General features: G+C 38.0%; 2 long non-coding RNA genes across 2 annotated transcripts; both read left to right on the top strand.

Moving 5' to 3' along the window:
* The first annotated feature begins 1,260 nt into the window (after positions 1-1,260).
* LOC130726958 (uncharacterized) lies at positions 1,261-2,036 on the top strand. Its single transcript, XR_009015065.1, has 3 exons — positions 1,261-1,439; positions 1,535-1,639; positions 1,733-2,036. It is a non-coding gene; the product is annotated as an uncharacterized LOC130726958 (long non-coding RNA).
* A 16,063-nt stretch (positions 2,037-18,099) lies between these two features.
* LOC130726945 (uncharacterized) lies at positions 18,100-18,853 on the top strand. The gene is made up of 2 exons (XR_009015061.1): positions 18,100-18,563; positions 18,661-18,853. It is a non-coding gene; the product is annotated as an uncharacterized LOC130726945 (long non-coding RNA).
* Positions 18,854-23,314: the final 4,461 nt, after the last annotated feature.

Below are 23,314 nucleotides of genomic sequence, written 5' to 3'. Positions count from 1 at the left end.
ACCTGTATACTGAACAGGGTCAGATGAGGACAAATACCTAAAGCCCACGGAGGAAATAACTTGGTTACTTCCAAGCTTCAACTTCTCATGAATTAACTTTTTCAAGTTGTTGAATGTGATGTTGTGTTTCAAACGCATCATCTTCTTCAAACCTTCAAATGTCATACCTTTAGTGCCCTCATAATATCTACCATTGTAATACACACAAGCAATTACTTGGTTCATCTTTTGGAATTCAAAATGAGCTCAACAAATTTTTTTTCGATTGTAACTTTGTTTTTTTGAGTGTGAGCATAATGACTTCGCAGTGTGAGTAATATATTGTTTTTTTATTACTTTTTTAATCATTCGCCTCATATGACTCGCAAGGTACAATTTCTGTTCCCCCGTGCAGCTCATGTCACTTCTGTTCCCCAAAGCATGCGCTTCAGGTCAAGCGGGAGCAAGGCATACGCCTCGTATCACGCGGATTCCTTACAACTGCCAACGCCTCGTATCACGCGTATCCAGTGACAAAGCTGCTTCCTGTCTCCGGTCAGCCATCATGTTTCACCTGACATGAATGCGCTTGCTTTGGGGCGGATGCCATAAATGCCAAGAGATTGTGATTCTCTCCTTGGGAATGAAAGATGTTTGACTGATTGATGGTGCATTGGATTCGGTTGAGATGGGGCGAATGCTGTGCTTGGGATACGCGTGCTGTGTAGCATATCCCAGCCTCTTGCCACGCAAGCTCCGAGCTGGCCTGAAACACACCATTCTTGTAAATATCATTTTTTTCACCCCTTTTTCGTAATTAATTTTTTTTTTTCGCATTATTCATATTTTTTTTTCGCCATTATTTATATAAGAGCAAAGGTGGAGGACTATTGTGATGTGTATTATGGCCCCGTTTGGATAAACAGCTTAATTAAGCGCTTATGGTCATAAGCGCTTATGACATAAGCGCTTATTTATAAGCTATTTTTAAAAATTTATTGAAATAAATTAAAAATAAGCTGTGTATAAGCATAAGCTGTTTTTCATAAGCTATCCTGAGTAGCTTATGAAAATAAGCTGAAAATAGCTTATGGCAGACCATAAGCTGTTTGCATAAGCTCTCCCAAACACTGGCATAAGAGCTTATGCTGTCAGATAAGCTCAAATAAGCTCTTCCAAACTGGGCCTATAGCAAAGAAAAATATGTTGCGACTTATATATTCTGGTTTGGTTAACCCCTTACCTGATCCAAATACTTTGGAGGAAGTAGATCTACTTCCGCCTCCATTACGTAGGCTTCCAGGAAAGCCGAAAAAAGTCGAAGAAGAGAAAAAGATGAAGATACACCGTCAAATACAAGAAGACGACTCTCCACAATCAAATGTTCTAACTGTGGAGATCTAGGACACAATAAAAGGAGGTGCCAAAGAGCTCCAGTCAAAGCCAAAAAAAGAAGACAAGTATTTGTGCTTAATATACTCCTCTCTTATACTTCTTTTATCTTTAAAAAATCAACACACATATTGTGCTTAATATGTACTTTTTCAAATTGCAGGGAACTTCAGGGAGTAGAACACAACCTTCTGCTAAAAAAGAAACTCAACATGGTTCAGCACAAGCAAGGGCAAAGTCACAGATGCAAGCTAAACAATTGAAGAGGGTAAATTTTTTATATAATACCTAAGCACACAATGTTTTCTTTTGAATTTTTTAGCACAGCCTGCTAATGTATATTTTTTATTTGATGCTAAAGAATATTAGGGAAGGGAAAGCTCCTAACAATGCTTCCTCACATCCAGCAACTCAAGATATTCGCTGATTTGGATCCATCTCATATGTTTTGAATGTGCTCAAGGCTGCCAATTTTTCCAAGATTTCTTCAGCTCTCATTGGAAGAGACTATTTTGACAGCATTTTTATATTGTTTTAGAAAAGTTAGATTTTTTTGGTATATATACTTGTTGCTGAGGAAGTTAAGTTAGATTTTTTTGGTATTAATATATGGAAGTTTTTATATGTAGTGTTTGACTCAAAGCTGAACAAGTGGAGGAAACAAGTTGTACCACAAGTTGTACTGATTTTAATTATCTTATGCTAATTGCACTGTTTACCTCAAATAAAATTTTCCCATTGCAAGTTAAAACTCTGTAAAAGTAAAATGATTCCAATCTCCCTCAATTCTTTAATAGCAACTCAAGTCTTAAAAAGTGACATATGCATAACTCTATCAATTCAATTCCATTCATGTTGAAAGCTAGGGTGAACCACTTACCTAGGTGGTGCAACTTGCACCAGCAGTTTAGGCCACAGAAAATTAGGAAAAAATAATCAGAAACTCAAAAATAAATGAGTGGTTGTGAATAAATTAGGATAAGTTACTATTATATCCCTTCCCATATTATCATTATATCCCTTCCCCATATTACCATTATATCCCTTTGTATTTTTTATCTTTTGCATTATTACCCTTATACCCCTCCTCCACCTCATCCCTTCTGCAACTCATTTTTCTTCATCGAGCAACTCCGATCGTCCTCCGTCTGCAACTCTGCAACTCCGATCGAATCACATTACAACTCCGATTCCTCTCCGTCGTCTTCTGTCGTCCCTACGGCCTCCACCCGTCGTTGGCTCCAAACCTGGTTAGTTACTCCTTTTTCGATTTGCATTTCAAACCCTTAGTTACTGTAGTTCTACACAAGAGAATCAGCATGCACCTTCACTTGTCTTCTTCTAGTCTAGTGTTCTATCTAATAGTAGGCTTGTGTAGTTATGGAATTTTATGCTAGAAATTAAGAATTTGTCATGTTTAGGTCAACATCTTTTTCTTTTTCCTCATAGTCAATTTTGATACCCACAATCTACTCACGAACTTCTCCCTATGATTGATTTTGGCTCATAAACTTATTATATTCATCATGACAAGTGATGGATTAATTGTGAAACTCTAGCTGAAACTCTATGGGTGAACTCTATGATTTGTCCTTTGCTTTGTCCTTAGCTCACTGATAGAATTTGTAACCTCTTTTGGACTACTTTTAACATTGTTTTTCATTGTTTTTATTCTTCTATTGTGTTAAACTACAGTAGTAGATTTATTATTATCCAAGATCCAATGTTAAGTTTTCCAAGTTTACTATACTATCATGTATCATGTGCCTGTTTTGTTTGTGTTTTATGACCATAGTTATATGTAGTTTTTTGCATGTTTTTATTCTTTTCCTTGCTTGGGCTCCCTCTTTGTAGGTTTGCACTGCTTTGAGGATTCTGAGGATTGCTACTTTTTTCACTTGCTTTATCGGTTATGTAGTATTAAGTTATGTCTTCTTACTAACCCTAAACCCTGAACTACTGCCTATTTATCGGTTCTGTAGTATTAAGTTATGTCTTCTTACTAACTGAATTTCTGGTGAATAATGTCAATGGTAGAACTGGTACCAAATATATATATATATATATATATATATATATATATATATATGGATCACACATAGCAATTTTGTGTAATCATTGGCATACATATCTATGATGCAACAAACTAGATTATGAAGCTGAAGCTGAACTTGGATTTCTGCCAGCACTTTGAAAATCATCTGTACTGTAACTACTCACTCGTAGGTTCTACATATATTTACCAAACAGACACACAAATGACAAAATTAGTGCGTTCCTTCTCGATTTAGGTAACTCAGGCTATCCATATTATAACCATCTTACCCCAGCTTCAATAGTTCTGCAGGGACTGAAATGTAATAAATAAATAGTTGGTTAGTTGACAGCTGCTGCCAGCTGTAGGCAGTTAGAAGTAGTTAACAGTTGCAAGTGTGCAACTGTGTAGTATAAAAGGGGCGGTAGCTTGCAGTTGAAGCGATCTCCTTAGAGTTTACATACTGGTTTTGGAACCAGAGAGATATTTGGGAGCTCTAGGAAACCCTAGTTTCAGTGTTCTTCCCCAATTTCATTGTAATTCCCTGAATCCCTAGTTGAAGTTACAAATTGAACTATTGAATTGTAATCTCAATTTCAGATCAATAACACTCACTGGAATCACCAGTGTTATCAATAATTAACTCAAGTCAGTTTTCCACTCAAGTTAGTTAAGCAGTTAGCATACAACTGAATACTGTTTGTTTGTTGGCTTGTACGTAGGATAAGTTGTTGGCCTTCTTGCTTGAGTTAACACCTAATTAGTTCACTATCTCCATGGTAACTATGTGTATGATTATTTCATTTTCTAGTAATTATGACTTTGCCTTATTTTTCCCAGACACGTGTTCGGCACCGATGTTATCCAGGTCCTCTTTTGGAAGTGAACAGAGAACTCACAGAACGTCAAAGGTCGAAAATACGGCAGACCCCATTTAACTGGCTAATGCAAATTCCTGAACATCTACAAATCAACGGGAGTTTGCTAAAAGAATTAACCATTCGGTGGGAGGAACGAAGTTTGGCTTTTGTAATACAAAATAAGCTAGTGCCATTTACTCCCGTAGATGTCTGCTTAGCACTTGGCCTACACATATTAGGGGAAAATGTGAGTTTACAATTTGATACAGAGGTTAAGGGTCACTGTTATACTAAAAAGTTGTTTGAAGGAAAGAAAATCACTTCATCAACCATCTATGATCCAACGGCATTAACAGGACAAGAGTTGTATGATTTGCGAAACACTTGGGCAACTTGTTTTCTTGACTTGCTCAAACCTTAGAATTTATCTGGTATGTAATCAAGTTTGTGCCTAAACGGTCTGAATTCCCTGTATTGGCTCATGCTTGATCCCTTGTAGAGTAGTTAAAGTTCTAAATTCCGAGGTCAATAGATTGGAGATTGTGGTATTTATTCGTGGTTCTGCATTGTGTATTGTTTTCTGGTATGAGTTGGTTATCAGGTTCATGGGTTTTTTTTTGACCCTGTATTATAAATGATGCTGCACTGTGGTCTGGTATATGCTGCTGCCACTATTTGATGGGTTTTTGCGATGGTGGGATTTCGTCATAAGTTTAAATTTACATTTTGGTATGCTTTGTAATTTTTATACTGTGCTAGGGCCATGTTTTGCACATCTGATGCATGATAATGCTCCTTGGTGGGTTGCATGAAAAGGTTTATTAATATGGCATGTCCTGTTTTAATGTTTGGGTCGGTTTGGAATTCATGTGTTGGTGGCTTCGACTAAACATGTGCATTGTTGATGGGAGTTAGCACACAGTGGGATTATAGTGCATTGCTGGTGGGTTTTTTTCATGTTCATGTATTCCTGGCAAAATGAATCTGATCACTTGGGAGAGTTTCTTCCCAAGGTTTGTTTTTCAATCAATAAAATTCATCTTTTGCTGTCAAAAAACTATCTGTGATATTGATGGAGAGAATAGTATGCTGATTATTTGCTTGTGTGGCTGCAACAGATAGCAGCTTTGTAGTTTCTAAATTAGCTTATATTTCTCAACTACATTATATCATAGATTGCAGCTGATCTCTGTATTATTGCATCTATTTACAGGGTTCAAAGTTGCTCGTCTCCGGTGCTCTCCTGACTATGCTTATGCTGCTGATGGCTTTCCTGCTTGGGGTATACAACCAAACTCTATCTTGAATTTTGAAATTGAGGTTTTGAATGCGCAATGAGAACCTTGTTATCATGTCCAATGAATTATGATGAGTATCCTCCGTTTATAATGAGAACCTTGTTATAATGTTATCCCCAGTATGAATGATATATAGAATGGTTGCCTTGTTTAGTTGTTTGCCTGAAATACTAATTAACACTTCAGTGATCTCAAACTCCAATGTTAGTAGTGTGGTGTCCTTCACTTTATTTCTTCTCATTTATTTAGCACTTTTCTGATCAATAGTATTTTCGCACTTTGCATGATCTTAGTTTCTTAAGCAAGACTTATTACTTATCAATGAATTTCTCTTTTCAAAAATAAGATTTTACATCGGTTACAATATAAGCTGATGTAAAATATGTATTTTATACAAAAAAAAAAAAACGAATTAACATCGGTCTCACAAATAACCGATGTGAAATGTGTATATTTCACATTGTGAAAACGAACTTACCACATCGGTTATAACAGACAACCGATGTGAAATTGTGCAGACATAAAACCAATGTGAAAAGTCTTTTTTCTAGTAGTAATTGATCCTTATAACGATTAAAGTGATTCTTAGCACAAGTAATTGATTCTTGAGATAATTTAACTTATCCATATTATAAAAAAGTGTTTTTCTCTTTCGTCCGAAATCCGATTACGACGATTCATAAACATATGATCTTCTGGAAGCGAGGAGAATCTTAATACGTTAGTCATTCATCTCCAGCAAGGAGCTCCGCCAACCCTGCCGCCATAGATTCATAACTCCGTTGAGTCTTTTTCTGGCAATTCCAGAACTGTCATTTTGAGGTTGCTTTTCACTGCCAGAACCTTATTTATCCTAAGGTTAAGAACACTTAATTATCCAAAAGCATACTATGTGACAAATACCTAGGTTAAGAACACTGGAATTATCCTAAGGATCAATTAAACACCTAAAGAACAACTTTAACCATCTATAACAATATAATTAGTGGCATTAAGAATCGCCTACATCATCCTAAGAAACACATACCTAAGTTAGAGATCATCTTAGAAATTAAATATTTATGATACTGTTAGCCTATACCATATTATGTGACACATAACTAGGTTAAGAACACTAGAATAATTAGTGGCAATAAGGATCACCTGCTTCATCCTAAAAATCACTTACCTAGGATAAGGATTATCTGTCAATGATGTTTTAAGTAGTTATGATATAGATAGCCTAGACCCTATTATGTTACAATAACTAGGCTAAGAACATTGGTAGTAGTTCCTAAGGATCAATTAAACACCTTAAGAACAACTTTAATCATCTGTAGCAATATAATTAGTTCGTAATTTTCCCTAAAAACATTGAACTTGTTCTTCATTGTCTCCTTTTGGTTGTTCAGGAAATCCTCCACCATTATGTCCAAAACAACTTCAATTATGCCTCTTGGTGTGTGAGGATACAATCTGGACATTTGGGGAAGTTCTGGGCACGACATCATTAGTTATGGGTTCAATCTTCAACGTGTTCTTCATCTTGAGTCTTTACCCATTGTTTAAACCTTCTCAAATCATTCTTAAACCACCACTCATGTTCCTGGACGCCTAAATCGGTGTATTATATGGTTACCACCACATAATAAGTGATTTGTTGTGGCACAAAGGATATGCAAGTAAAGGAAATCTTTACACTTTTTTTATTGCACAATTTATGCTTTTAAAAGAATATGAATCATCAATTGTTGGAGATAGAATTCTTTTAAAAAAAATATTTTACTGCTTTTGATTGGGTAATCCGATGTACAATTATGGTGAATCGAGAGGACTATTTGGTTATCGCAACAGAAATAAAATGATTTATTGAAAATCATAGCAAAATGCAAAGAAAATGCCACAACCTTATTACAAACATGATGAATTATTTCATATAAAACTTAACCAGTAAATAATAAGTAAAAATAATGTGACAAATAACTAGGTTAATAAACCACTGACAACATATTTTGAACAAATCATTATGATTAGTGTTGAAGTTGGGTTTCGTTTCCTTATTGGGTTAAAGATTCCATAATGTTTTTTTTTTTGTCGCAGATTTCATAAAGTTAAAGATACCTTGTTTGGTGGCCCAATATGCCCAATATGGAATATTCCTATGGAATATGGTAAGTTATAAGTGTCCTAGTTTTGGTGCACTTTTTTTTTTGAATCACACTTGAATTTCCTTATTTGGGCGGAACCTATGGAAACCGGAACCTATTTGGGCCGAAGATTCATGATAGTTGCAGGTTTACATTGGTGCACCGGGTAAGATTATTTGGTTACTGCGTCATGTATTTGGTTACCGGAGCCGAAGTTAGTGCTTTTCTGCTACACAATTAGAGATTCAAAGATAGAAGTCAAAGAAAAAATAAATCAATTATTTTGAATTTTTACGAATGCTATTATCAAAACTATAACCTTCATTTTGTGAATATTAAGTAAGTGCAAGTAAGTGAGTGAGTCATTGGAACACCTGAGTCATTTATTTTGTTTGCCTTATCATGGTTATCAAAACTAAGGTGATGATGATGATTCAAAGTATAACAGCTTGACTTATTACGAGATTAACCATCTTGGCCAAATTCACAAACTAAATATGTGATGTTTATCCTCCTTCAATATATCACGATAAACTTCTCTTTCTCTCTCGTGACTCCTCTGATGAAATTGAATATCGGATACTGTCACAAAATAGTACACACCCAATAACTACAATCTGGAGTAGCTCACAATTTAACTTAATTGCAAAGTTCACAAAACTGCAAATAAATATCACACATAAATGTGTTTCTGGTGGCGTGTGTTTCTGCAAATACAATATATTGATACATATTGTACTATGGTACTACTCCTACTCCTAAGCCTATTGCTCCCATGATCTGTAATCTGTAAAAAATTCTCTTCCCCATTTATGAATGAAGGCCTCTGCGAAGGACCTAGATAGCAACTTTTGATTAGTTGAAATACTATCAGATCGGTCAGAAGAGATCTTCTTCTTCCCGGTCCTTCTTCATTCTCCTCTATACAATATTGTTTCCTTCTCCGAAACAAACCACCATGACAAAGAGAAATTGGGAAAAATCCATGTGAAAGCTTGAGAGCCCTTGCTGACTGGTTTGATCCAACAGACTGAACAGAGAGAAAGCCAGTACACTTGATCTGACAAAAAAAAACTAAAAAGAACTCTGCAAACACAAGTCTATCTAAACCAAAGAGAGCAACCGCAAACAACAAGACCATCATAGAAACCAGACTATTTAAAGATTGTAAGATTGTATTATTTATACATACAGATCATTTAACATATAAACAAAAAGATGGAGAATTCCTTTGCCGAAATTCAACTACATTGAATCACCCTTGAAAACAATACCTAATCTGACTGGTGAATCTGAATATTGAATATAAAGAAAAGAACTATCCTCAAAACAGTATACCTAATATGAAGAGAGTGCCAGATTTTCTTGCAGCTACCTTCACCTTGTAAAATGCATAATTGGAATCAAATACAAAATTCAGTCATTTCAATAATACTTAACATGTTTCATAACTAATAAGCCCATTGAATGTCTGAGTAGGATGTCTTCCCATTCCGAAGCTCTGGGGAGCGTTATCATGTCCATCAAGCAAGAAGCAAAGAGCATCTTGGAGGTCATAACATTCATCTTCAGTGAGTATGCATTTCAAGGAATGCACCCAAAAACCGCCTGCTTGCATTGTATATGACAGCAATGTGGGTTCAGGTACTTTTGTCTCGGTGGATTGTTGTACATAGAAGGAAACAAATGAAGTACTAATTTGATCTTGCAATCAACCTCTCAAAAGGGAACTATTCTCAAAGTAAATGATCAGTGGAAAACATAGTTCGTACTTAACACCTAAAATTATGGTTGTTTTTAATTTGATCTTGCAATCAACCTCTCAACAGAATTTGATCAGTAGGTTGTTTTAAATGCCAATATCTATACCCAGTCAAATTATGGTTCAACTTGGAACCGTTCAACTTTCATTCTCTCTTTTTATTAGGTAAATATCTTATGATCTATTAGGAAATTATCTAACCTAAATAGTCAAATTATGGTTCAACTTGGAACCGTTCAACTTTCATTCTCTCTTTTGATTAGGTAAATATCTTATGATCTATTAGGAAATTATCTAACCTAAATTAGCACCAATTTCCTGTTTGCTATACTTAGTGGAAAACCCTCATTTCAATCACTGTCAGTAAAGTGATTAATGGTGAATCAAAAGAAGAGAGTAATAAGACTAACCCATTGTCAACATCATCATAGTCCTCATCGTCCATGGTGAATTACAGAGTTCTGGGTTCTGGCCATCACCATACCCTTATTTCGGAGGCCATGTGAGAACCTGAGAGTGAGAATCTACATCGGAGTCGACCATACTCTTCATCGGAGTCATGGTGAGAACCTGAGAGTGAGAACACCTGAGAGTGAGAACCTGACATTGAAGATGTAACGCCCCAATTTCTCAACTGAGGAGTCACATTAGTAACCTAACAAAGTCTAAGGACTATTCTGCAATCCCTAAAATCCAAGGGTATTTTTTTTGAAAATGAAAAGAATAAATACCATAGGGTTGGAAACGTTACATAACTTTATTTAAATAACCTGTTTCCCGACATAATAGTATACATAACATAGAGTAGTTCACGACACCATAAACGGGGTTCCAAAATAAGTACGCTCACTTAGACAAGTGGCGAAAATAAGGTTTAAACAACAGAGTTTTCAGATGGAGGAAGAAACTCAGACATAGTCCCCCAAAAAGGGAGAAGCAACTGTTTCATCCACCTTTACTCGACCGCCCACAGTCACGGTCTCCAACTCGAACAGCTAAGCTTCAGCGGAAGGCTCCCCATCGCCTAATAGCGTTAAGCGCCCAGACAACAAATAACAAACAGAAAGGGTTAACTCCATGCAATTACCACATAATAAAGATAAAAGCATGTTATTCAAATGTAATACATGCCATGGTAAGTAAGCTACCAATTTAATTCAGGTTAGATGACAACTCATCCTAACGATCATGAAATCGAATCATATATTTAACAGAGTTAAACCTATCAGCATATCAGCAAAATCAACGATATGGTTTTAAAACAGATACCAACAAAACCTAACAACATAACCTAACTCAGAAATCAATAACTTAACAGCATAGGTTAATTCAGATAACAATAACTTCAACAACATAACATCAAATCAGATATCATCAATCCTCAACAATATAACAACTAATCAGATATCAATGATCCTCAACAATATAACGACAAATCAGATATCAATAATCCTCAACAATATAAACACAAATCAGTTATCAATAATCCTCAACAATATCAATCAAACAATAACGTCTCGCAAGACGGGACAGTCCTGTGAAAATATCCACTCCACTGTCACTAAGTAACGCCTAGAAGGACGGGATAGTCATGTGAAAATATCCACTCCACTACCACTTGATAACGTCTCACAAGACGGGACAGTCATGTGAAAACATCCACTCCACTGCCACTTGATAACGCCTCGAAGGACGGGATAGTCATGTGAAAATATTCACTCCACTACCACTTGATAACGCCCCGAAAGACGGGACAGTCATGTGAAAATATCCACTCCACTGCCACTTCAAGCAAATTAAAACATCTCATCCAACTCAGTAGTCACTCAAACAACAATCTCAAAATCAATAATCGAAATAGGATAACCACATGTTATTCATATTATCAACCAACATAAATCAATTCAATTACATACCAACTCAGTTCAATGACAGAAACCAGTAAACGGCCGAAGCCTCTCAGAAAACGGAGACACACGTCTCAATAAGTTCACTCGGCCGAAGCCTTTAGAAAACATTTGGCACAAGCCTCAACAACAGTCAACATAAGCAAGCATACAACATTGAAAGCATACTAACATTTCAATCAATTGCCAATCAAGTTTAAACAACTTCATCTCAAACGCATGCAGTGCGATAAAAGCATGCAAGACTCAAAGACGCGCTAAAACCGAGTTACCCTTACCTTCGTGAGTAGAAGTTGTGCATGGAAGTTGTGAACCTAGAACAAGGAAACACAATCATCAACACAAGCCTCACTAGAAACAACACTATCTAATAACACTAATCGAAATCGTAAAGAAAGATTTTAAAGCTTCAGAGTTCCTATTTAAGCACAAATTGACAGCGGAGACTTCGTTCGCTAAAACGAGCATAACTCGAGCTACAGAACTCGGAATGACACGAAACCGGAGCCAAAATTTCGACAATTGAAAGAGCTACGCAATGGCTCAGGTCATAGAGACCCAAAAATTATTTTTGGACACGGTACCCTAACAAATAGGTTTCGGCCACTTTCAAAAATAGGGTTTCTGAACTTTTTATTCGATCTAAATCAATTCCTAGGTATTCTTAGGCGATATCTAGGCCAGGGAAACTCTCAGAAAAATTATAGGGGTCGAAAACTGTCGCAGGGGTATTTTGGTCAATATTTTTAGCTCGGAAACTCAAAATCATAATTTCGAAAATCAAATTAAATGGGGTCGACACCAACGACGATTATGACGACTAATCCTACTAACGCTAAGCTCAGTCGAGAGTTTTAAGCCCAAAGGACGGAACTTTAGCCAAAAATGGGTATTATGAGCAGAATTATGACGACTAATCCTACTAACGCTAAGCTCAGTCGAGAGTTTTAAGCCCAAAGGACGGAACTTTAGCCAAAAATGGGTATTATGAGCAGAATTGAAGTTCGGCGGCATTTCGGCGAGATTCGGCGAAATGTAATCCGCTAAACATGCTCAGGGGCACGCAGGGAATAAGTTTAGATAGAGAAATCAAGTTATTTGGACAGTTTTACAAAAAGCTCAAAACTTTGAGCACAGAAAAACATAGAGAAAAGCGACAGAATTTACGATCAGAGGTAAGGAAAAGCATCAGTACCTCGAGGCCTACGCGTAGCAACGAACTGTGTGACGATCAGGCAAGAATCGGCGAAAATCTTTCTCTCCCCCTCCTCCCTTGAAGCTCGCGGGTTGTGTGTGTGTTTGTGAGGTTTTTTTTTGTTTTTTTTTTTTCATTTTCTTGCTATTTATAGGATTTGGAAAATGCGGAAAAATGAAAATTTCGCGATTCCGATTTTTCCTACGTATTCCTCTGTGAATTCTAAGATAGGTTCTGGCGACAGAATTCCAGAAGTCAAAACAGGTTTCTTGGAATTAAATCAAACGATCCAAAGTCGGTGTAAATCGATTTTACCCGAAAAGTTACTTTTTGCAGTTGATGTCCGATGAGAAAACTTCGTTCTGAAGAAAGATTAGAAACATCGAGAGAAATAGGTGTACGCGTGTGGAATCTTCGTTTGCAGCTCCGAATAGAAAAAGTCTTCATCGTCGGTTGATTTTAGGTTTCTTGAACTATTAGTGATTCAGTTTCGGCAAACTTCCGAGTATTGGAATTTGACCTTCGTACATTCCAGGGTTTCGTATCGAAACGCTTGTTATGGAAAGGAATAAGAGAAATTCTTATATTCCTCTTGAAGATTTTTTTGGAATTTATTCCTATAGTGTTCCAAGGGTTAAATTAATCTTTTCCTAAGGTTCTTGTCCTATGCGTAAACGAATAATACTTGCGCTATAAATTGTATCGACTATAGTACTATACCCATCAAACGAAAGTCAAGTTCCTCTCACGCTTACACAGAATCCTATGCGTGAGCTGGAAATTATTTATTTATTTAATTCTAAAATCGTGGGTCTTACAGAAGACTTCATCGGATTACACCATAGTCTTCATCGGAGGCGGCATCGAACCTGAGAGTAAGAATTGGAGATGGGAAGAAATGGTAAAGGAGGAGGGGAACCTGAGAGTGAGAGTCTTCATCAGAGTCGACCATACTCTTCATCGGAGTCTTGGTGAGAACCTGAGAGTGAGAACACCTGAGAGTGAGAACCTGACATTGAAGACTTCATTGGAGTACACCATAGTCTTCATCGGAGGCGGCATCGAACCTGAGAGTAAGAATTGGAGATGGGAAGAGAGGGTAAAGGAGGAGGGGTATAATGGTAATGTTAGGAGAGAGGCTAAACACAAGGGGATACAATGGTAATATGGGGTAGGGATATAATGGTATTATGGAGGAGGGATATAAATAAAACTTTATTTATTTGACAGGATAAAATGGTAACTTACCATGTTAATTTTCAGCCACCCAAAATAGTTAGACTTTAGAATTATTTTTTCCATATTTAATTGTGGCCAGTAATTGATTTTGAAACTTACACTACCCAAGTCAGTGGTCCACCGTAGTTTTTTCCTCCATTCATATTCCTTGCAAAGGTTCATTTCAAATTTAGTTGTGTACTAGAAAAGACCAAAACAAAGGAAAATCATGAAACTATACTATGAAAAAGCTATTCCAGAGAATCACTTTTGACAGTACTATAACTGTGGCAGTCCTAGGACACACACGGATATGATTCTCTCTTGCAAGAGTCTTGAATAGCACCAGACTTTGGGGCATCAAGAGCATAGCAGATCCGAATTCAACACAGGTATTGCCATAAATGGCACAGCAGGAAGCCCAAAAAATAGAAAAAGGCAGCTATGAGGAATTTGCCAGCTCAAACCACACTATCCCACAACGTAGGAGCAGCCCATGACAGCAAATAATAATGAACACAACCAGAAAACTGTGAAATTCATTGGCAATGGTGAATGGTTTTTTTCTTTTTTTATCGTGAACGATGAATGGTTGAGGTGGGGTTTCGAGGTTTTGAACGGGACTTTATTTTTTTGAAAGTAAATGTACCATTGAGCGCCAACCGGCAACTGAGTCATTACATCTGAAATAATCAAAGGAAAAGCGGCTACATGACTTCCGCCACCCATACTAGATTAGCATAGGCTTCAGCGTTCCTAGCTAGAAAATCCGCAACGGTATTACCCGTGCGTCTAACAAAAGAAACAGTTACAACATCAAAAGAAGAAAGTAATAAGCGACAATCCTGGATAATAGAGCTCAGATATGAACGTCCGTCTTGTTTTGCTTGCCAATATTTGAAAAGTTGTAAACAATTCGTTTCTAAACAAACCCTGCAGAAGCTTAAGTCAATTGCCAATTGCATCGTTCATCTCATGCACATCGCCTCAGCCAAAAGGGGTGAGATACTAGAGTTAGGAAATGAGCAAGCTGCTGCCATGACCTCCCCTTCACTATTCCTTGCCACCACCCCCACCACCCTCATGAAAAGAAGCATCGAAATTACATTTAATGATAACTGGGTCTGGTTTCTTCCACCTCGCGGGCAAGGCTACCATTAGCCCTCTATCTCGATCACGAACAAGAGCCTCCTCCATCATGCTGCCAACACGTCGAAGGACCCCCTCCACCACGAATTCATGCTGCTGAAAACAGATGTGGTTCCGAGCCTCCCATAGTGCATAAACCGTGGACTGAATTATGGCCAGCACCTCGTCGCCGTCAAGCTCCATCGCTGCCAACCAGAATTCTGGGAACAACGTGAACAGGTCCACTCGAATGGCAAGCTGGGACGCAAAGCATACCTGCTTTGCTGCTGAACAATGCAGAAAAAAGTGATCCTCATTTTCCATCTCCACCGCACAGAAGCTACAACTAGGGTCCACATCAACACGGCGTCTGAACAACCGCTCCTTCAAAGGAAAGTAACCCGAGATAACTCTCCAACAAGTCTCCTTGCAGCGAGGTATAGCACAGGATGCCCAGAATGTTTTCCAGAACTTTGGTGCAAAAGTAACCGTGGTTGATGAAGATGCTTCATCACGGGCTAACAACTTTCTCAAAAAGCCATAACCCTCCTTGGATGTCTATTGTCCATCACTAGTACCAGGCCAATGGAACTCATCATGGCCTCCATGCACACTCAAGAGAATGGAAAGAATACTAGCTGCAGTGCTTGGATTAAAAACAAATTCAATCAAATCTCTCTTCCAACAGTGCAAGTCATGATTAATAAGCATAGCACCTTTGGTAGATTCAACTCCATAACCATATCCTGGCGGTAAATGAGAGGCGCACCTCCCGGCACCCAATTATCAGAACAAATATTGACCCGAGTTCCATCCCCAATTTTCCACACAGTCCTCGCTCAAATATACAACTCGTTTTCAAAATACTAGTCCATGCATAATTCGGCCGATACCCATTCTTTGTCTCCCTCATAGTGCAACTGTTAAAATACACAACTTTAAAAACACGAGCCATCAAGCTTTCAGGACGAGTATAGATACGCCACCAGTTCTTTCCCACGAAGGCCATATTGAAGGCTTTAAAATCTCTGAACCCCAGGCCACCTTCCTCCTTACTATTACAAAGATTCTCCCATTTGTCCAATGAACACCATAGCGAGTTGGATCTCCGCCCCAATAAAATCTAGAAATCATATGATCAATATCTGCACACAAACCATCTAGCAAGACAAAACAAGACATAACATAGGAGGGTAAGGCTTGAACCACAGATTTAATAAGAACCTCTCGTCCTGCCCTTGACAAAAACTTTTCCTTCCAACCATTAAGCTTTTTCCAGACACGATCTTTGACAAAATTAAATACTTGAGCCTTAGACTTACCAATGATAGTCGGAAAACCTAAGTATCTGTCATAGCTTTCAACCGCCTTTACTTCCAACAACTGTTTAAACTCATTAAAACGATTATCAGGTACATTTCGGCTCACGGAAAGCATAGACTTATCAAAATTGATCCTTTGCTGAAGCTCGATCAAAAGAACCAAGGATGTTCTTCAAACATTGGGCCTCTTCCACTGTCGCTCGTGCAAACAACACACTGTCATCTCCAAAAAAGCAAGTGAGATATAATAGGCGCATGCCGACTAATCTTAATACCACTTGTATCAGAAGAAACCACAGATTTTTCAATCATAGCAGAAAAAACCTCTCCATAGAGGATAAATAAGTATGGAGACAATGAGTCACCTTGTCTAAGACCTCTCTGAGGAGAAAAGCTCGGTTGAGGGTTACCATTCAATAAAATAGAGAAAGACACTGGAGTCATACAACTCATAATGAGACTTACCCAACTCGTAGGGAAACCCATTTTTTGTAACACTAATTCAAGAAAGGACAATTCAATGCGGTCATACGCTTTGGACATGTCCAATTTTAGAGCCATAATGTCATTGTGGCCAGTAATTCTCTTCTTCATATAATGAATAGTTCTTAACATTATTCACGTGTGCTCGTACTGCCACATGTGCTTTAAGCAACTCTCAAGCAACTTTTTCATATTTTGCTCCAACCACAAGTTTTTAACTTTGAGTTCTTAGCACTATTCATATTGTCCTAGCACACCACATTATTTATACTTTTTTATTTTCATAAAAAAAAAAACTCATAAAGTAATAAAGCAATTTGGATGAGAGAAAAAAAAAATAATTCTAAGAACTCATAAAGCAAAGTTGCTTATATAAGAACTTGTTTTTATTTTTAAGAACTAAGAACTCCGCGTCAGTCATCTCCAATAGTTAAGAACTTGGTTCTTAGTTCTTAGCTTAAGAACTCACCTCTAAGAGCATCTCCAATGCTAGTTCTAAGTTCTTAGCACTATTCAAGTGAGTCTGTACTGCCACATGTGCTTAAGCAACTCTTTGCAGATTTTGCTCCAACCATGAGTTCTTAGTTCTTAGAACTATTCATCCGGTCCCACAATATCATTATATTAATATTTTTATTTCCATATAATTTTGATTTTAAATTTAAATGCTAATTCAATACTTAAATTAAATGAATGAGAGAGAAAAAGTTAATTTTTTATGCTAAGAACTCAAAAAGTGAAACTTCTTATATAAGAACCTAGTTCTTATTTTTAAGAACTAAGAACTCCATATCATCCCCTCCAATGGTTAAGAATTCAGTTCTTAGTTCTTAACTCAAAAATAAGAACTAAGAACCTTGCAATGGAGATGATCTAAGAGCATCTCCAATGCTAGTTCTTATTTCTTAGTTTTTAGCACTATTCATGTGGGTCCGTACTGCCACATGTGCTTAAGCAACTCTATGCAGATTTTGCTCCAACCATGAGTTCTTAGAGCAACTCCAACCCACAATTCCTTATTTGGTTTCTTAACACACTATTCAGCACTATTCTACACTATTCCTGTGGGCCCGTACTGCCACATCAGACTTAAGGAACTCCTAAGGAACTGAACCAGATTTTGCTCCAACCCATGGTTTCTTAAATTACTATTTGAAGGGTCCCACCCGTGTCCCACCATACAACATTAATTTATAATATTTATTTTCACCCAATTTAGATTTAAAATTTAAAATTAAATCAATACTATAATTAAATTTAATTATTTCCTTTTAATTTCTTTAATTAATTAAGAATTAATGTTTGGGCTGAAAGTTTAAAAAAAAAATTGGGCTCCAAAGATGATTTAAAAAAAAAAGAGTCCAAAGAGAAAAAAAAACCGGCCAGGCCGGTCAAACCAAGCCCAAACGGGCAGAAAACCGGTTCCAACTGGTCTAAACCGGTTCCAGCCGGTCACCCACTATATAAACAACTTTTCCACTCTCTCCCCTCATTCATCCCTTCCTAACCCTAGCCGTCCACTTCTTCTCCTTCCTCTCTTCTTTTTCCTCTCTTCTCCCTCACCTAAAACTGATTTCTTCATCCTCTGATCTCCCTCAGCTTCTTCTTCGATCTCTCTCCCTCACACCGCCGCCAAACAACCATTTCCCCTCCCTTCCTCTCTTCAAAGAAATCCTAAAACCCTTCCCCCTCCCTTCTCCATGAAACCCCAAAACCCTTCCCTCTCCATTCACGAAATCCGGCCACCAAACAACCACCACCGCCACCAAACAACCACATGCAGTCACCACCGGCCACCAAACAACCACCACCGCCACCATAGAGCCTCAATCTGCCCCCACATGCAAGCCGATTTGAGGTAAGATCTTGTACTCTTCTATTGTACTTCTCTTGATTTTGTTGATTTTCGTCAGATCCTGTACTCTTCTATTGAACTTCTCTCATTTCCCTTCCAGATCGGAGCAAAAACGACCGGATCGGAGCTCCTGTTCTTCCCTTTCAGCTTCTGTGTTTTTTTATTTTTTTTCTATGTAAAAAAATTTATCTTCTGTTGTAAATAAATTTGTACATCTTCTTTCTTCTAAAACATTTCATTATAATTTTGTATTTATTTTATTGTTGAATAAAATTTCTGGAATTCTGGTTTAAGAGCAAGCACTGTGTTGATTTCCTTCATTCTGTTTCGTTTCCCTCTGGATTCAGTTGAAGCAAGTGAGAGAAAATATTACTTTTTAATGTTAAGGAACCAAAAAGCAGAGTTCCTTGCCCAAGGAACTCTGCACTGTAGTTAAGAAACTAAAACTGCCACATAGATCAGCTCCAATGCTGCAAAAAATAAGAAACGGTTCCTTAGCAACTCCAACTGGTCTAAGAAACCAGCGTTGGAGTTGCTCTTAGCTCTTAGTTCTTAGCACTATTCATTTGGTCCCACAAAATCATTATAGTAGTGATATTTTTTACTTTCATATAATTTTGATTTAAATTTAAATGCCTAATTCAATATTTAAATTAAATGAATTGATGAATGAGAGAGAAAAAATTAACTTTTCATGCTAAGAACTCAAAAAGTAAAACATCTTATATAAGAACCTAGTTCTTATTTTTAAGAACTAAGAACTCCACGTCATCTCCTCCAATGGTTAAGAACTCAGTTCTTAGTTCTTAACTCAAAAATAAGAACTAAGAACCTTGCATTGGAGATGCTCTAAGAACTAACATTAGAGATACTCTTATAAATAGACTAATGGTCAATATGAAAAGTCTATAAACTCAAAAGTGGGCACAGCAAAGTTGCACTATTCAATACATAAAGCCAATAAATGATTAATACCTACCATACATTATTACTATTCGGCTATCATGACTAAATTAGGTAATTAAAGTTAAGAGAGAAAGAAAAAACTCAAAAGTATACAACAACAAAGTTTCATTATCATTTTCAAAAAAAAAATTGCATTATCCAATACATAGAGTCAATAAGTTTTTTATTTTTTGATCCAAACAATATCCATTAAGGAAAAAAATTAAAGCCGACAGCGAAGCCACAACATCCGCCTGCAAGAGGCTTAACAATCTCGGAGGTCCACCCTTTAACCAAACAACATCATAAAGGTTGGAGGCGTTCCGGACCATAAAATCAGCACAAGAGTTCCCAAGTCTACGAACAAAAGAAAGATCTAATCGATCAAAAAAAGAACGAAAAGAAAAACAGTCAGGAATAATATAAAATAAATGCGATTCACCTACACCCTTCTTCCAAGCATGGTAGAGTTGGAGGCAATCTGTTTCAAATTGCACACGCCAGAATCCCAACTAAGATGTAAGCTCCATTTCTCACTAGAGACAAAAAGCTTCTACAATCGTCGGAGAGAGAACCACCACCTGATAAGTAGACAAAGCTGCTAGAATTTCGTCATACTTGTCCCTCGCCACCATGGCAAAGCCCGCGAGCGTATCCCTCCCTGCTGAAGTGTCGACGTTAATTATCACAATGCTGGCATATGGACGATGCCACACAACTCGCAACTGACCTCCTCCCACACTCCCTGTGCCGCTCGCCGTAGTCACCATGGCCATGGAGCGCATACGCTCCAGAATACCAGCACCTGTAACCTATTTTTCCTCAAAAAACAACTTGTTCCTTGCTTCCCATAGCACATACACTAGGCCTTCCGCCTCCGCCACAACCCATAGCTCCTGCCCATGCACCACCCGCGTAATGAACTCCTGGAACGTCAAACTAGGCTTAATTCGCACCCACAAACTGCACATAAACCAGCAACAACGAGCAAACTGACACTTAAGGAAGACATGGTCTACGGTTTCCTCTTCAAGACCACAGAAAGGGCAACATGGATTCACATCTATCCTTCTCTGCCGAAGCTTTGAGCGAACTGTTATAGCATTTGAACACACACTCCACGCAACCTCTTTCACTCTTGGAATATCAGTGGTTTCCAAAACAACTGCCACACTCCCGCATCAAGCTGAACATCCGAGGAAGATGACGGTGACACTTGGCTAGCCTCATGTTGGAGAAAAGTATAACCTGATTGCACACTATACAACCCAACTGACATCCCCTTCCAAAACAGAGAATCCTCCGCCGGTTGGTGAGGTAAAGGGACCACTAAAATATTTTTTGTCTTTAGTGTATTAAAAATCCATTCAACCAGAGCCTTTCGATCCCACCTTCAAGAAGAAGAAGATCAACCACCATTTTAATCCCAAGCTCCTCAACCACACTAGGTTGATAAATAATTGGAGGACCATTTGGTAACCACTCATCATCCCAAATTCGCACCTTCGAACCATTACCAATCCTCCTATAACTCCCCTTCTGAATCATCTCCCTTGCCCTCAAAATACTCGTCCATGCATAGCTTGGACGGTAAACCTTTCTTGCCTCAAATATGGACCCCGTAGGGAAGAACACTACCTAGAACACTCTCCCAAGAAGAGATTTCGGGGACTTATATATGCGCCACCAGGGCCAAATTAAAATATTTGAAATCTCTAAACCCAAGGCCACCCTTCAATTTGGGCCTACAAAGTTTTTCCCATTTAATCCAATGAAGCCCACAGCGGGACACATCACCACCCCAATAGAACCGCGATATCATACTCTCTACCTCATCACAAAGGTCATTTTGCAACATAAAACATGACATCACATAAGAAGATATTGCTTGTGCTACAACCAATACTAAGACCTCCCTCCTAGCTCGGGACAAAGTTCGCTCTTTCCAACCCTTGAGTTTTTTCCACACTCGCTCTTTCACAAAACGAAAAATTTGGGTTTTGGATTTCCCAATAATCGTGGGAAGCCCTAAGTACTTGTCATAACTTTCCACAGCCTTTACACCGAACAACTGTTGCGGCTCATAAAAATATTCTCCAGCACATTTCGGCTAACGGAAAGCATGGACTTGTCCAAATATATCACTTGCACAGAAGCATGCTCATAAGTAGCAAGAATAGTTTTGATACATTCCGCTTCCTGAACCGTAGCCCGGGCAAAAAGAACGTTGTCATCAGAAAATAAGAGATAAGAGATGACAGGAGCAGAGCGTGCTAATTTCACACCAAGCAAAGTAGATGAAGTTATGGATCTCTGAATCAAAGTTGAGAAAGTCTCACAAAGGATGAACAAATAGGGAGATAGAGGATCTCCCCTGTCGCAAACCCGGATGGGCTGCAAAAAACAGTTGAGGATTACCATTCAACATAATAGAAAAATTGACAGTTCCGACCCAAGCCGTGACTAAATCCACCCAATGTAAAGGAAATCCCATATGGGAAAGGATACCTCTCAGAAAAGGCCACTCCACCCGGTCATACGCCTTTGACATATCTAATTTTAGAGCCATCATCCATTTTCAGCCCGTGATCTTTTTCTTCATATAATGAAAGCATTCGAATGCAAGTAAAGCATTATCGATTATCAACCTCCATGGTACAAAATCACTCTAAGATTCACAAATTAAGTCATTCAAAATTAATTTCAACCTATTAGCAATTGTCTTAGTTATCAACTTAAAGATAACATTACAAAGGCTAATCGGTCTAAATTGGTTTGCATACAAAGCTTTCTTTACATTTCAAATCAACTCAAGAAGAGTTTGGTTAACCATACCTGCCGAGGTCTCACCATGCAAGACCTGAAGGTAAAAAGCTGACACATCATCCCCCACAATATCCGGACGTTCTCGATTATTTGTCCATGTGAACAAAGGCATGGTTATTAATAACGCATGTGAGGCCGAGCAAACAGGATACAACTCCTCCCATGCGTTATTAATCAAAGCATAATCCAATCGTTCTTCCACCCTATCCGGGCGTTCTCGATTATTTGTCCATGTGAACAAAGGACCCAAAGAAAACACCCTCTTGAGCCCCAAGTTGCACAAGCATGATTTGCAATCTGCATTTGACTAAGGTCAGGCGGATCACCACCGAGCTTATCAAATAGGGAAAGAATGTCATTAAAATCACCAATACACAAATCTCAAGTTCTCCTCTTATTATGAGTCTTCGGGAACCATAAATAGCATAAACTTGCATAACTTCAGAAGAATGGTCCTGATGGACCAAATTAAATTAAAAATGATTTACCGAAGCATTTATAACTGTTACCTCTATCTCCTCCCTCCATAGAAGACAAAGGCCACTCGCTTTAGATCTTCCTCTTCCAACACAATGAAACGGAAAAATATTACTTAGAAAGCATGATGCCTCAACATCTCAGAAGTATACAACCTAGTTTCCATCAGAACAACAACATCAGGAGCTTTAGAGTGGATGAGCCTATGCAAGGCCTGCACAACCTCTAGGTTCCCAAGCCCGCGATTGTTCCATGATAAGATCTTCATTGAGGTGGGCGGGGTCGCAACGTAGCTTCTGCCAATCCCAATCCATAATCAGAGTTAATTTTCTTCAAAGATGGGGAGACCCCTAGTGCTACCAAAGCCAACCGCGGAAGATGACACGATTGACTGTTTACGTTGGTTCAAAACAAAAATATCATTCTCTACACCCTTACTACCTCAAGCACTGCCATATGTATTATCTCTAGTGGCCCCCGCCACATCAAACTCAAAATTTTTCTCT

Source organism: Lotus japonicus, chromosome 6 (assembly GCF_012489685.1).
Source record: "Lotus japonicus ecotype B-129 chromosome 6, LjGifu_v1.2".
Classification (NCBI taxonomy): domain Eukaryota; kingdom Viridiplantae; phylum Streptophyta; class Magnoliopsida; order Fabales; family Fabaceae; genus Lotus; species Lotus japonicus.
This window is presented reverse-complemented; position numbering and strand designations above follow the sequence as displayed.